The sequence below is a fragment of the Microtus oregoni genome, unplaced genomic scaffold, assembly GCF_018167655.1.
Source record: "Microtus oregoni isolate MIOR12 unplaced genomic scaffold, Mior012 000001F_ref0000356, whole genome shotgun sequence".
NCBI lineage: Eukaryota > Metazoa > Chordata > Mammalia > Rodentia > Cricetidae > Microtus > Microtus oregoni.
This window is the reverse complement of record NW_024543060.1, coordinates 35,246,471-35,261,177: the sequence shown is the minus strand read 5'-3', so window position 1 is coordinate 35,261,177 and position 14,707 is coordinate 35,246,471. Positions and strand designations below refer to the sequence as shown.

General features: G+C 40.3%; 1 protein-coding gene across 4 annotated transcripts in view; it reads left to right on the top strand.

Moving 5' to 3' along the window:
• Tbc1d4 (TBC1 domain family member 4) overlaps positions 1 to 14,707 on the top strand; it is a 174,366-nt gene that overhangs the window by 23,611 nt on the left and 136,048 nt on the right. The gene's annotated exons all lie outside the window — the stretch shown is intronic.

The window sequence follows — 14,707 nt, the reverse complement described above, 5'->3', positions numbered from 1 at the left end:
GTGGTTGTAAGGCACCCAGTATGATGCAGGACCTGAACCCGGGTCCTCTGCAAAAGCAGCCAGTGCTCTTAAACACAGAGACATCTCTCTAGTCCTGTGCCACCTCAGACTTTTAAATATGGGAATTGACTTAGAGGACAGAGGCCCTTTGGTGAATGAGGAAAGCAACAGTTACCAGTAGCTTGTGGGCAGTGGCACCTGGCTATAGTGGGCATAGCAAAGAGCACGGGTTAACTCGGCTCATTACAGAACAGACTGTGAGAACTTCTGAGTCCAGCTGACACACATAGTTTGAAACAGAGATGAGTGGGAGAACAAATCAGAAGACCCATTGGCTTTGGTGAGTTACACGGGCACAGTGCCTGCCTGCCTTCTCTCACTGAAGAGCCAGAAGAAGACGAGGGAGCAGCTGTGCACTTCCCAGCAAAGCTCATGTTCAGGCTTCCATTGCTTTTGAGAGAGTACCCAATTCTCACCTCTAGAAGACGGAAGAATAGGGCCTGTACAAGGCTTTGTTTGAGTTTGTTTCCAATGCAGTTATGCGGAGGACTTTCCAGATCCCAATTCCAAAAGGAAACCCTGTGAAAAGGCCTGGGAACTTGTTAGGTCCTGTTTCTCTGAAGCTGCAGTCATCCTTGCACCAACATGCCGGAATCTGCCCCATGCATGCTGTTGGAAAGCAGCTTGCCAAATCGAAGCTACATGTGGTACACATACATACATACAGGCTAGCAAGAACACTCATACACATAAAATAAATCTTCAAAAACATGAAGAAATTAAAAAAAACTTTAAGAAATTTGAAAACAACTTCTGTGTGCAGATTTAATTCTATGTAAATAATGCTTTAAATATAAATATAATATATATTACGTATAAATATAACAGTCTTATAAGAATGTAAAGAGCCCTAGTACTAACATTTGTATCTTTGTATTAAACGTTGGAATGAACCCTATTAAATAAGGTAAACAACTGTTTTATGCTACATGTCAGAACAGAGCAGTGGTCTATTCAGTTACAATAGAGATTAGAGAGTGGATAATATGAAAATAGTTGCATTTCATCAAACACTCCTTTTATTACTATTTTTGTCTTGGCTATTGGCCTTGCAGAGTATGAAATGCCTCACGTGATTTTTGTTGTTTTATTGTTCAATATTATTAAATATGAATCATATTAATTATTATGTATGAACTATTTGCATATATATATACGCATGCCCGTGAACAACATGCCGGCTTGATGTCCTTGGAGGCATTGGATTCCTGGGAATTAGAGTTAGAAACAGTTGTGAGCTACCATGTGGTTGTTGGGAACTGAGCCCTGAACTTCTGTAGGAGTACAATGTTATTATTAATTGCTGATTAGTGGTGAGCATTACAGAATTATTACTGAAAGCGTGTCAGATTTTACAGTGGCCTCATTTATTCCAGTGTTGAGCCTTGCAGTTGCACTTTTGGCATTGATTGATTTGAGCTTGGCACACTTTGCACAAGTATTGAACATTATGTTCATTACTCTGATTTTTCTACCCAAAACTACAGCCTGTGTTGTTGTTGTTGTTTTTGTTTTCACAGTATGCATAGAATGTTTCTCACCAGAACTGCATGTCTCGTGTGTTTATTGAGGCTTCATTAGCCAGGCAGCGTTAGTCTACTCTTTGGGCAGTGTTTCTTAGCTCCCGGTCAGGCTGATCCTAGGTGGATCCAAACCCTGCCCTGCAATACTATGTTTTTGGTTTTTTTTTCTGGAATACCCAGCCCCATTTTTAGCTTAGTTTATTAGAATAAATTGGCACTCACAATGAGAGCCTTATTTAGCATAAACCCTCAAATACAATTAAAGGGGCCCACCAAACATAACAAAGATACTTCCCTACCAATAACTGGGAAATGGAAAGGATTTCACAGTGACCTCTCAGAAGCTGGCACAAATTTTTATTCCCTTTTGTTCTGCTAAAAATTACGTTGTAATTTTATTTGGCACTTGCAAGATTGGACTACGTGTCTTTCTTTTTCTTAAAAAAAAAAAGTCATGCTTGGTTGCAGTGGATGTGAAGGCTATTCAGCTCTTCCTCTGCCAGGCTAGTGTGACTCGGACAAGTCACTAGTTTGAGCCTTAATAATTGTATCTGTATGATGGAACTAATAGCATATGCCTGCTAGAGAATGAATCAGGATTTTTACAGGTGCACACATTATGTGCTCTGTAAGCGATAAGGGCTGTTATAAGTACATATTTGTGTTACAATTGAATGCTGTATGTAAGAATTTATATAGGCCTCCTTTGATGATGCAAACCCATAATCTTAGCATTTGAGAGGGATTTTGGAGTTCCGCTGGCTTAGGCTATTCTGTCAAACCTTGTCTTAGAACAAAAAGAGAAAAAAGCGATTCATAGTTTTTTTTTTTTTCTTGACATGTATAAGCATACAGCAGTTAGGACTGTGTCTTCATCCAAGTTAGGCATTTGTCACATGTATGTAGCATGTATTGTGTATGTTATACTTTTTATGAGCTGTAACAGTATTTACAACACCTTGTTTATATATGTACATTCTAGAATACCATGCATGCCATATATGCATAATAATTATATCTAGTAAATGTAAATGTGATTAAAGTGTACCATATTTTAGTTCTATAAAATATCTCTTCTAGCTATATAAGGTATATGGTTATGCAGATATGTGGCTGACTTGGTACAAGGCCAACTAAACAATGACTTCTTGCTACTCAGCTAATTCAGTCTCCTGGTTTTGGAGACTGTGAAAACTTTTAAAAATTGTTTTATTTTTATTTTGTGTGTGTGTTTGCGCATGTGCCGCAGTGTAAGTGTAGAAGTTGGAAGCCAACTTGTGGGAGTCAGTTCTTTCTTTTGACCATGTGGTTTTGGGGGAGAAGGCTACCAGACATGGTGGCAATTGTCTTCACCCGCTGAGCTGTCTCACTGGCTCTGTAAACTAGTTCTTAAATGTAGGATATTATTTCAATTAAATCTTTTTCAGTCCATAATTAGATTAATTTTGTATCTTTTTTTCCAGCTACTTTCTTTATACCACTTACTTAAGAGTTGCCTGTATTTTTGTTAATTGCTTCAATTTATTAGATACATATCAGTATTGATCCTTCCTCTCAAGTACACTTTTTTTTTTTAATGTATTTATTTACTTGGTTTTTGGAGGCCAGTTCTTGTCACAGCACAGGTCTGGCTGGCCTAGAGCTTAGCTTGCTAACTAGGCCAGGCTGTGGTTCAAATTGCAGCAATCCTGCCTGTGCCTCTTGATTGCAGGCGTACTCGCGTCTGGCTTGGGGAAGCAGCTTATTCCAAGTGTTATTTAGTCAGTGTACAATATGTGGGGTTGCTCATTACGTTTTGCTGTCTGCTCAGAAAGCAGAGATTAGATGATCTTTTGTTTTCCACCTTCTCCCCAGAAAATAAAGATCCTGTACTGAAGTCTGTGGTCACATAGGTGATCCGGATCACACAGGAGAAAGCTCCCATTGTTCAGAAAGTGCGCACATGTTATGTGCGAGTCTCTTTGTAACTTGTCGTCCTGGTTGACACAGCTGAATTAAAACACCAATCAAAAATGCATAACTGTAAGCCCATCTTCCTAAAACATGTCATGTTCACTGACAAAGCTGACTTAAAACACCAATTAAAAACAGGGAAATGTAATTTGCATACCTTATTAATAGCGGCAGTTTATCAACTTTCCTCATCTTTACTGAGTTTATAGAAAAGTTATCTTTATTCCATGGTTCTTTCTAAGAACCCGCCAGTTCCATGATTATGTATTAGCCCCCTTCTGTTGCTTAACCGTGCCTTTGAGGGTGTTACAAATTGCCACCAAAGAAACTGGGGGAGGTTGAACTATAGTCTGCTTTGAAATGCTTGCATCCCCTAAGTATGAGTGAGGAAGAGTGAAGCAATTTTATGGCTCACATGCACTAACAACCTCTTTTCATTGTGCTTGTCTAGAGATATCACACAAAAATTGTCCTCCCCCACCCCCGACTCTCAGCAAAGTCTCTGCATCTTGTTTTCTGTGTGGTTGTTGGTGCAATGGGAAACTTGAGAGGAAATAGTGTCTCCTGGCTTCCAGCTCAGCTCCCTGAACCAGAACAGCTTGTTTCATTTGATTTATGTACAGAGGGAAATAAAGGCTATGAAAGACGTTCTTTGAAAAAAAGTAATTCCGAGTCCAAACTGCGAACAGGCCATCTTAGAACCCACGAGCTTCACAGAATGTTCAAGGATATTTAACAAAAGCTGAGAGATAGGAGATTATCTTAGAACACTGGGAAGGGATTGCTTGGGAGAGGAGCTCCAGGTGGCAGGAGAGAGATTAGCTTTCCTTCTGAAGTGGCAGAGAAAAGGAAAGGATGGGAATGATTGTACCGCTGATGATCACATGTTCTTTGCTATAATTATGTTGTATACTAAAAAAAAAGATGGGGAAATTCATCTAATACAAAGTTAATAAAGCATACAATTTTGTGCCTTTTACAACGTTCATGTTATGCGACTGTCATTGCTGTCTTGTTCCAAAGCATTTTATCATTATGTTTTCTTAAAAATCATTTACTTAGTTTGTTTATACCATGTTTCTTTTGCAAAAGGGAACTGAGAGTAGCTTCAAGTAAAGGCTGTTAATAAAATAGATGAATGAGCAGAACCAAATAATAAGAGTTAATATAGTTTTCAGTCTTTTAGCTTTAGAACACAGCATTGCATCTAATAAACTGTCCAGAAGAAGCAAAGAATACCAGCTGCACAATCCACAGACCCAAAGAAGCTAAGTAACAAGGAAGACTCAAGGGGCATACGTGAACCTCACTGTGAAAAGGAAATAGAATAGACATTGAAGGTGGATGGGGGTGGGCATGGGAACAGGAGGGATCAGATGGGGGGAGGATGGAGAGAGAGAAAGACATCAGAATCGGTCATCTGTGGGATGAGCTAGAAACTTAAAGCAGTGGCAACTCCCAGGAATCTACGAGGGTGACCCTTGCTAAGACTCTTAGCAATGGAAGATACAGAGTCTGAACCAGCCGTCTCCTGTAACCAGGCAAGAGTTCCAGTAGAGGGATTGGGACTCCAGCCCAGTTATATAACCTGTGACCTGCAAGATAGGCTGGGGTAAAGGTGGCGCAGAAATTATGGAAGTGGCCAACTAATGACTGCTCTAGCTTGAGGCCCACACCCTAGGAGGATCCCGGCCCACCTCTGACACTGCGTGGAGGGCCGGGATCCAGGGGCTGTGTAGCCTAGAACCTTAGGATAGAACCAGTCATGACTGAAAAAAAGCCAATGAAATGATTCCTAATGATATCCCGCTATATGCATAGGTTGTTGCCTAGCCCAGTTGTCATCAGAAAGTCTCCATCCAGCAACTGATGGATGGAGAGACCCACAAATAAACATTAGCCAGACCTCAGGAAATCCTGTGGGAGAGGAGGAGGAAGGATTATGGGAACCAGACAAGGACACCACAAGAAAACTGAAAGAGTTAACTAACTTGTGCTCATCGTGACTCCCAGGAACTAACCTGCCAACCAGAGAGCATGCATGGGATTGACCTAGGCTCCCCACACATATGTTACAGTTGTGTAGCTTTGTCTTCTCGTGGGATTCTAACAGTGGGAGTAGGAGCTTGTCTCTGACTCTGCTATGTGTTTCTGGGATCCTTTCTTCTTACTGGGTTGCCTCATTCCAGCTTTAATAGGAGAGGAGGTGCCTAGTCTTCCTGCAACTTGACACGACATGGCTGGTTGATAGACATGGGAGGCCTGCCCTTTTCTGAAGAGAAGAGAAAGGAGGAGGAGTGAATTGGGGTGTAGGGTGTAAGTGGGGAGGTTTGAAGGAGGGACTGAGAGGAGAGAAGGGAGGAAGGATAACTGATTGGGTTGGGAAAAAGTAAACTGATCAAAAAAAAAAAAAGAACACCAACTGCTTAGAGGAAGGGTTGCTTTGTTTGTTTGCTTGGTTTCTGGAGACAGAGTCCTACTGTGCAGACCAGGTTGGTCTGGAACTCACAGAGATCCACTTGTCTCTGCCTCCTGAGTGCTGGGATTAAACATGTGTACCACCATGCCTGGCTGGAATGATTCTTCTAGATACACAGCTCTAGATGAGATTTCACAATTGGTCCTTGATTGACACTGAGCAATTGCAGTTACAAAGTATATACTATGAAATAATATGGCACCTTTTGTCATAATCTTCAGTAACAGCAAAGGGCACAGTATTATTCTGTGACGCAATGATAAGAATTCGAGACAGCAGAGCCATAATATTTGGCTTCTTCTTGCTTAGTTTCATTAGTCCAGATATACTTTTGTTTTATTGAGGCAGGCGGAATATGAGGGCTTAGTGCTGTGTAACAGTGATCGGCAGTCTACTGGGACATGGGTGACAGCCCAAAGTAAGGCTATTGCTAGAGTTCATCCTGGTGAACTTGTGAGTTTATTGGGTCACTTAGCGAAGCAGAAATGACTCACAGCAGAGCCACGAGTAGCATCACCAAAAGTCTCATCCCCTGTGGATGAAGGGTCATTAAAGCAGGAACCCTGGAGCCACTGCACAGGTGACAGTCTGCTGGGCATGTAAGAGAGTGTCTTCCAGGAAGCTCAGCTGGTCTAAACCTCTTTGAGGCAGCTTTACTGGGCTGTCATAGGGAGCATGTCTTATCTGAGAGTGTGGCTTGGTTATATAAGCCTCCCTTTAGAATACCCAGAATATCCTGAGAAACAATTTAAAGAGGAGAGATTTATTGGGCTCATGATTTCAGAGGGTTCAGTTCATGGTCAGCTGGCTCTCTTGTTTTTAGGCCTTCATGAGGCAGAGTAACATCACTAAAGAACATTCACTGCCCCTCGTGATAGGCAGGAAGTAGAAGACGACAGACAGGAAGGAGGCATAGCTAGATCTAGCCCTCAAAGGACCTGCCACCAGTGACCTACTTCCCCCACCCAAGTCTCACCAAATAAAGTTCCTAGCCTTCCCAAAACAGTGCCATCATCTGAGGACCAAGCCATCAACCAGGCAGCACACTGTGGGCATTGCACGTTCAAACCATGCAGCAGTTATGTGGCACTGTCATACCCCGGCTAGCATTTGCATTCTCTTTTCTGTCTGTATCTGATGCATGGTGTGGGAGGGGGGTTCCATACTGAAGTAACTAATGACCCACCTAAGCCCAGAGGAGCAATGACAAACCACAAAATAAGCAAAAGCCTGTGGCAGTTACCACGGCCGGTGTTTGTTATCAAGCTAAGTGGGGGTCACTATTTTTAGCTTAGATTAGGCCCAAAGGAAACTTCTCGACTTGGGCAGCATAGGGAGCCCGAACCTTTTTTGCTTCTACTGCTCACTCTTGGCTTTTTTTTTTAACTTCCTAACCAGTTACAGTCAACTATAAATACGACCTTAATATTTATTGTTCCAGAGCCAAATGGAAGTGATTTTAGGTTTCCCTTCTGTTTTGGGATACTCAAAGCCTTGATCAGTTTTATGGCTGCTCATGATTACTTTTCACAATTCATTTTTCCTTTTTCATTAACTCATAATAATGTACACGTTATACATATTTCTGGAGTGCAGTGTGGTATCTCATACATGGAGACAATATAACGGTAAAGCACTAAGATCTACACAATTTTAATCTTTTCTGTGAGTGGTGTTCATGTGTATGGAGAGCTAACCCTTTTAGCTCTTTTGAGGGTTTCCTATTCTTCTAGAGGACCCAGGTTCAGTTTCCAGCACCCACACCAGGTGGTTCACACCAATCTGCAACTCCAGTTCCAGGGGATCCAACACCGTCTGGCCTTCTCATGCACCTGCAGGCACATGAGGCACATGAAAACATGCAGGCACGTGCACACATGCATCCATTACTAAAAATAAATAAGTCTGAACAAATATTAGTTCACCATGATTCTGGGAGTCAGTGTTTCTGTTAATGCTATTTCATATATGGGAGCACTAGAGACTTTCAGAGGTTAAATGTTAAAGCATTTTTTAAAAACTGAATACCACTTCTTTGGCAGCTCACATTTTTATTTGAGATTCTACTACATAAAGCTAAGGATGTAAAAGATATGCACATAATATTTTTTTCTGATGCTTGCAGTTTGTCTAAATACTTTCTGGAACCATGACTTGAGCAGTCTTGAAATGGGAATTATGAACAAGCATCGGTAATCAAGTATAGGAAGCTCGCTTCTCCTGAACACATTGTTTGAACATCATATGTGCACAGACTCATGACATTCCTGCAGATACAAAGACGTGTGATTCTGACTCGAGGTCCTGCAGAAGAAACAGAAACACATGCAATGAGGCCGCAATAGCAAACAGCTTGTCCTGGCTGAGGTAATTCAGGGAGAAGCTGAAATGAAAGCAGAGGTTCGAAATGATTGATTTTTGCTGGCAGGAGTCGGGAAGGCTATCAAATTGCCATCCTGTGTCTGAGCTGAACAGTGTTAGAGCTCGCCATTTCAAATTGATACAACATTCTATTATTACAACTTAATTTTCCAGTAAAGTTGGTACTATAGACATTCTTGAGTTTTATTAAAGTATTTTTCACTTCTTATAGATACAAGGAATGCAATGTTTTAAAAATACATATGGGGAAAACCATTTTGGATTTTTTTTTGAAGAATAGGTTTACATTTTTTTGAGATTGGATCACATTTTGGAATAGGATGCATATCAATGTTTCTTCATAGAAGTCTTGTTTTTTTTGTGAAATAAACTTGTGAAATTTCTTGAAAATATAATTTCTATGTGAGTTTTACACAACAGTCGCTTCTGTCCTATTCCTTTTGCACACAATATGTACAAGTCTATAGTTTTATATAACTCATAGGTGCAAATCACATCTTATTTTTTAAATCACCTAGTGTTTTACAAAGCACCTACCTGATTGAAGATAATTATCTCTGAGTTTCGTGAGTGACTACTAAGATTTGGTGATGTTCTAAGAAGACCTGGGTCGAGTGTAGGAGAACCAGTTTGGGGGTGCCATGAGAACAAAGGGAGAAGCAGATAGAATCAAGCCTACAGAGAGTGCAATTTCTTGGGGGAACTTAGTCACAGAAGCATGTCTTAGGCGGCAGCAAGATCCATGCATCCCATAGGATTTGAGTCAGAAAGGAGGGAGGAGATAAAATGACTTCATCCTCGCTGGAATGTACCCAGCTTATCTCAAAGTGACATCCAAGATGGTAGGCACATTCGGTGCCAGGATCTCATCATAAATCTCCAGCCACTTTAATGGCTTTACGTATTTATAGTATGGTGGGAACCTGGAGAAGTAACCAGGGACAGTCACGCTGGCTGTGACGCATGGTGGTAGCAACAAAGTCAAGTTGGATCTCTACAGAGAAAAAGGGACGGGGTGGAATTGTATTGCTCTAGAATCAATATTTTCCTTTACCTCTGCATAGCCTTTATATACGTCGCAGCATAGGCAGTGCTGTGACATTCTGAAATATAGTATTTCAAGTTATTTGCTTGTTTAATGTGTTTGGGTGTTTTGCCTGCGTGTTTGTCTGTGTGCCACGTGTGTGCCTGGTACCCTCCTAGGCAAGAAGTGGGCACTGAATCCCTTGGGACTAGAGTTACAGACAGTTGTGAACTGCCATGTGCAGGCTGGGAATCAAACCCAGGTCTCCCGGAAGAGCAGCCAGTGTTCTTAACTGCCGAGCTATTTGTCCAGCCCCTTGGTCTTCTACGTTTGTGCCAGTCACACAGCTGCTTAGGAGCCTCTTCGAATTTCTCATTGTTTGAGGATGAAGTCTGCTTTCCTTCAGAATTGTTGTCTACTTTTTGCTGTAGCATGACTCAGTTTAGCCTCACGTTTCCCCGTACCATGACTCCCCGACTGGAGGAATTAGCTATTCTTTTTGTGTGTTTACCACTCCTGCCTTTTGTTTTTTTTTCTTCTCCGATTGGAGGATATGTATTATTCTAAAATGTTCATTCATTTGTGTGTATCAGTGGATCCAAAGGTAGAAATTTCTTTTATTTTTTATTTATTTATTTATTTTTATTTTTTTTCTGTAAGCTTCTTCTTTTTTTTTATTGAGAAAAGAAGAAAAAAAACATAAACAAAAATCAAGTTTCCACCTCCTCCCAGCCTCCCATTTCCCTCCCCCTCCTCCCACCCTCCTCCCCCTTCTCCCACCCTTCTTCCCCTCCCCCCACTACTCTCCCCCTCCCTCTCCCCTCTCCAGTCCACAGAGCAGTCCGGGTTCCCTGCCCTGTGCTGTATATAGCTTTTATTATATTTAGGTATGGCCCTTGTATCCCTAATCTCTCCAAGACTTTTAACATAAATTGATGTTGAATTTTGTCAAATGCTTTTTCAGCATCTAATGAAATGATCATATGGTTTTTTTCTTTCAGTTTATTTATATGCTGGATTACATTGATAGATTTTCATATGTTGAACCAGCCCTGCATCTCAGGAATGAAGCCTACTTGATCATAATGGATAATTTTTCGGATGTGTTCTTGGATTCGATTTGCCAGTATTTTGTTGAGGATTTTTGCGTCGATATTCATGAGTGAGATTGGCCTGTAGTTCTCTTTCCTGGTTGAGTCTTTGAGTGGTTTTGGTATCAGAGTAACTGTAGCTTCATAAAAGGAATTTGGTAATGACCCTTCTGTTTCTATATTGTGGAATACATTAAGGAGTATAGGTATTAGGTCTTCTTGGAAGTTCTGGTAGAATTCTGCATTGAAACCATCTGGTCCTGGGCTTTTTTTGGTAGGGAGGTTTTTGATAACCGCTTCTAATTCTTCGCGACTGACAGGTCTGTTTAGATTGTTCACCTGGTCCTGGTTTAGTATTGGTAAATGGTATTTATCTAAAAGCGTGTCCATTTCTTTTACATTTTTCAGTTTTGTGGCATACAGGCTTTTGTAGTAAGATCTAATGACTCTCTGAATTTCCTCTGTGTCTGTGGTTATGTCCCCCTTTTCATTTCTGATCTTATTAATTTGCGTGTTCTCTCTCTGCTGTTTGATTAATTTGGATAGGGGTTTATCAATCTTGTTGATTTTCTCCAGGAACCAGCTTTTTGTTTCATTGATTCTTTGGATTGTTTTCTGTGTTTCTATTTTGTTGATTTCAGCCCTCAGTTTGATTATTTCCAGTCTTCTACTCCTCCTAGGTGAGTCTGCTTCTTTTTTTTTTTTCTAGAGCTTTCAAGTGGGCTGTTAAGTCTCCAATATGTGCTTTCTCTGTTTTCTTTAGGTGGGCACTTAGTGCTATGAACTTTCCTCTCAGGACTGCTTTCATAGTGTCCCATAAGTTCGAGTATGTTGTTTCTTTATTTTCATTGAATTCAAGGAAGACTTTAATTTCTTTCTTAATTTCTTCCTTAATCCAGGTATGGTTCAGTAGTTGACTGTTCAGTTTCCATGAGTTTGTAGGCTTTCTGGGGGTAGCATTCTTGTTGAATTCTAACTTTAATCCATGGTGATCTGATAAGACACAGGTGGTTACTAATTTTTTTTTGTAACTGTGTAAGTTAGCTTTGTTACCGAGTATGTGGCCAATTTTCGAGAAGGTTCCATGAGCTGCAGAGAAGAAGGTATATTCTTTCCTCTTTGGGTGGAATAATCTATAGATGTCTGTTAAGTCCATTTGCTTCATTACCTCCATTAATTCTCTTATTTCTCTGTTAGGTTTCTGTCTGATTGACCTGTCCATTGGTGAGAGAGGAGTGTTGAAGTCTCCTACTATTAGTGTGTGCGGTTTGATGGCTGCCTTGAGTTTTAGTAATGTTTCTTTTACGTACGTGGGCGCTTTTATATTAGGGGCATAGATATTCAGGATTGAGACTTCTTCCTGATGAATTGTTCCTGTTATGAGTATAAAATGTCCCTCTGCATCTCTTCTGATTGATTTAAGTTTGAAGTCAACTTTGTTAGAAATTAGTATTTCTACCTGCTTGTTTCTTAGGTCCATTTGCTTGATAAACCTTTTCCCAGCCCTTTACTCTGAGTAGGTGCCTGTCTTTGTGGTTGAGGTGTGTTTCTTGTAGACAGCAGAATGTTGGATCCTGTTTTCGTATCCAATCTCTTAGCCTGTGCCTTTTTATAGGTGAGTTGAGCCCATTGATATTAAGTGATATTAATGACCAGTGGTTGTTAACTCCGGTCACTTTTTTAGTAGTAGGGTTTGTGTGTTTCCCTTCTTTGATTTGCGCTGGTGAAGGGTCTCTAGATGTATGATTTATTGTGGTCATTGTTGGACTCCTTGGTTAGTGATTTTCCTTCTATTATTTTCTGTAAGGCTGGATTTGTGGCTACGTATTGTTTAAATTTGTTTTTATCCTGGAAAATTTTGTTTTCTCCATTTATAGTGAACGATAGTTTGGCTGGATATAGTAGTCTGGGCTTGCATCCGTGGTCTCTTAGTTTTTGGAGTACATCTATCCAGGACCTTCTGGCTTTCATGGTTTCCATAGAGAAGTCAGGTGTAAGTCTGATAGGTTTACCTTTATAAGTAACTTGGCCTTTTTCCTTTGCGGCTCTTAATATTCTTTCTTTATTCTGTATATTTTGTGTTTTGATTATTATATGGCGAGGGGATGTTTTCTTTTGATCCAGCCTATGTGGTGTTCTGTATGCTTCTTGAACCTTCATAGGTACATCTGTCTTCAGGTTGGGAAAGTTTTCTTCTATAATTTTATTAAGTATATTTTCTGGACCGTTGAGCTGCACTTCTTCTCCTTCTTCTACTCCAATTATTCTTAGGTTTGGTCTTTTTATTGTGTCCCATATTTCCTGAATGTTTTGTGATGAGACTTTGTTGGACTTGCTGTTTTCTTTGATCAGAGCGTTTATTTTCTCTATGTTTGTAGTAATAAGGGTGGCGGCGGGGCTGCGTCCCCAACACCCCAGCTGCCTGCCTGGCTAGCTTATGCCCCCAAATAATTACACGGACACTGTATTCTTTCAATCACTGCTTGGCCCATTCTCTTCTAGGCTAATTCTCACATATTAATTTAGCCCATTTCTAATCATCTGTGTATGGCACCCCAAGGTGCGCTTACCAGGAAGATTCTAGCCTATGTTCATCCTGGGTCGGAGCTTCATCCCGGGAGCGGGGCATGGCATCTCTCTCAGGCGTCTGCTCCCTAGAGGAGAGCTGTCGAGACTGAGCTCACTTCCTCTTCCTCCCAGCATTCTGTTCTGTTTACTATCCCCTATCCTCTAACCAATAAAATGGGCCAAGGCAGTTCCTTTATTAGCCAATGACCTTCCTCCATCATTTCCCCTTTTTCGGTTTAAACAAAAAAAAAGGCTTTAACTTTAACATAGCAAAATTACATATAACAAAACAGTTATCAAGTAAAAGTTACAATAATCTTTATCATAACTAAGGAAAACTATAACTATAACTAACTATTCTTAACTCCATCAAAGACTCCAGAAAGATACAATACTACCTAAGCAAACAGGAAAAAAGCAACTTTTAAAACTCTAGAAATGACAGCGACATCTCGCTGCCTGGACAGTCACCCAAAGTTCCTCTGTACCGTTGGGGCATCCATCTTCAAGCCTTCAGGCCCATGGTATCCAGCAGACATTTTCATAAAGCAGGAAAATTCAAAGTCAGTTCAGTCACTATCTGTTGTGTCCTGCAGAATGTCTCGCAGACTCTGTCTTGAATCAGGAACCCCGAAAGATCATCTCACCTTAGGCAAGTTCAGTAGTCCTCTCTCTGCGGGTTCTCTGTGTCCAGTTTATGCAATAGTCCAGGCAAGAGCAGTTTCTTGCCCAAATGGCTATCAAAACTCCATAACGAGCCTCTTCGATGCCCATCTTCCTCTTGAAGTAGATTGGTGCTGCCAGGAGCAGAGTGTCTCATTGTCATGAAAAGTCCTCAGTTATTAAAACATTAAATGTCCTATTCTGTAATCTTTGAAAGACATGAAGAATGTCTATCTAAAATATATCTACGCACATCTAGAAAATATTAACTAACATGACTACAAGCTTTACTATTATCGATGATTATCCATTAACAACCTATATTTCTTAATTATACAGTACATATTTAAATGAACTACACAATCACAATACCTTAATCAAAATCAGAAACATATATATAACAAAATTGACCTTAAATCTCTATCAATAAAGCAAAATCTATACTAAAGCAAATTATTCATACCTATATCATATCCCCCTTTAAATGTAAAAGAACATTTATAAACATTTTTTTGGGAATATGGGCGCAGTTATTTCTCTCCAAACTGCTTCCTGCTGAATGGGGGCGTCGTTAATTAGGTCTTTCATGGTATAACCTGTTTGCTAGTTTCATCTCAGTTGGCAGTTACGCGAAGCAATTTTATGAAGATGTTTACACCAACCCTTCAGGAGGGCGTGGTCCATCATACCAAATCAGAATTGAAGAAATGAACAGCGTCTCATCCTCTGTGAAAACAAAATAAGAAACTCCTTTCCAAAGTATCATGTCCTTAGATCCAAATTTCAAAGTCAAGGCATCAAAATATCTATGTTGGATTAGTTCAGCAGCATTTATAAAGAAATATCTTTTAGCAGCTGTTGTTTCTTCCTCATCATTCAAACAATTCAAAGAGAGCATAATAGCATACACTATCAAGATTCTCTGTGTATTTTCCATCTTTGTACAGCTTTGTTTTAACCTCTA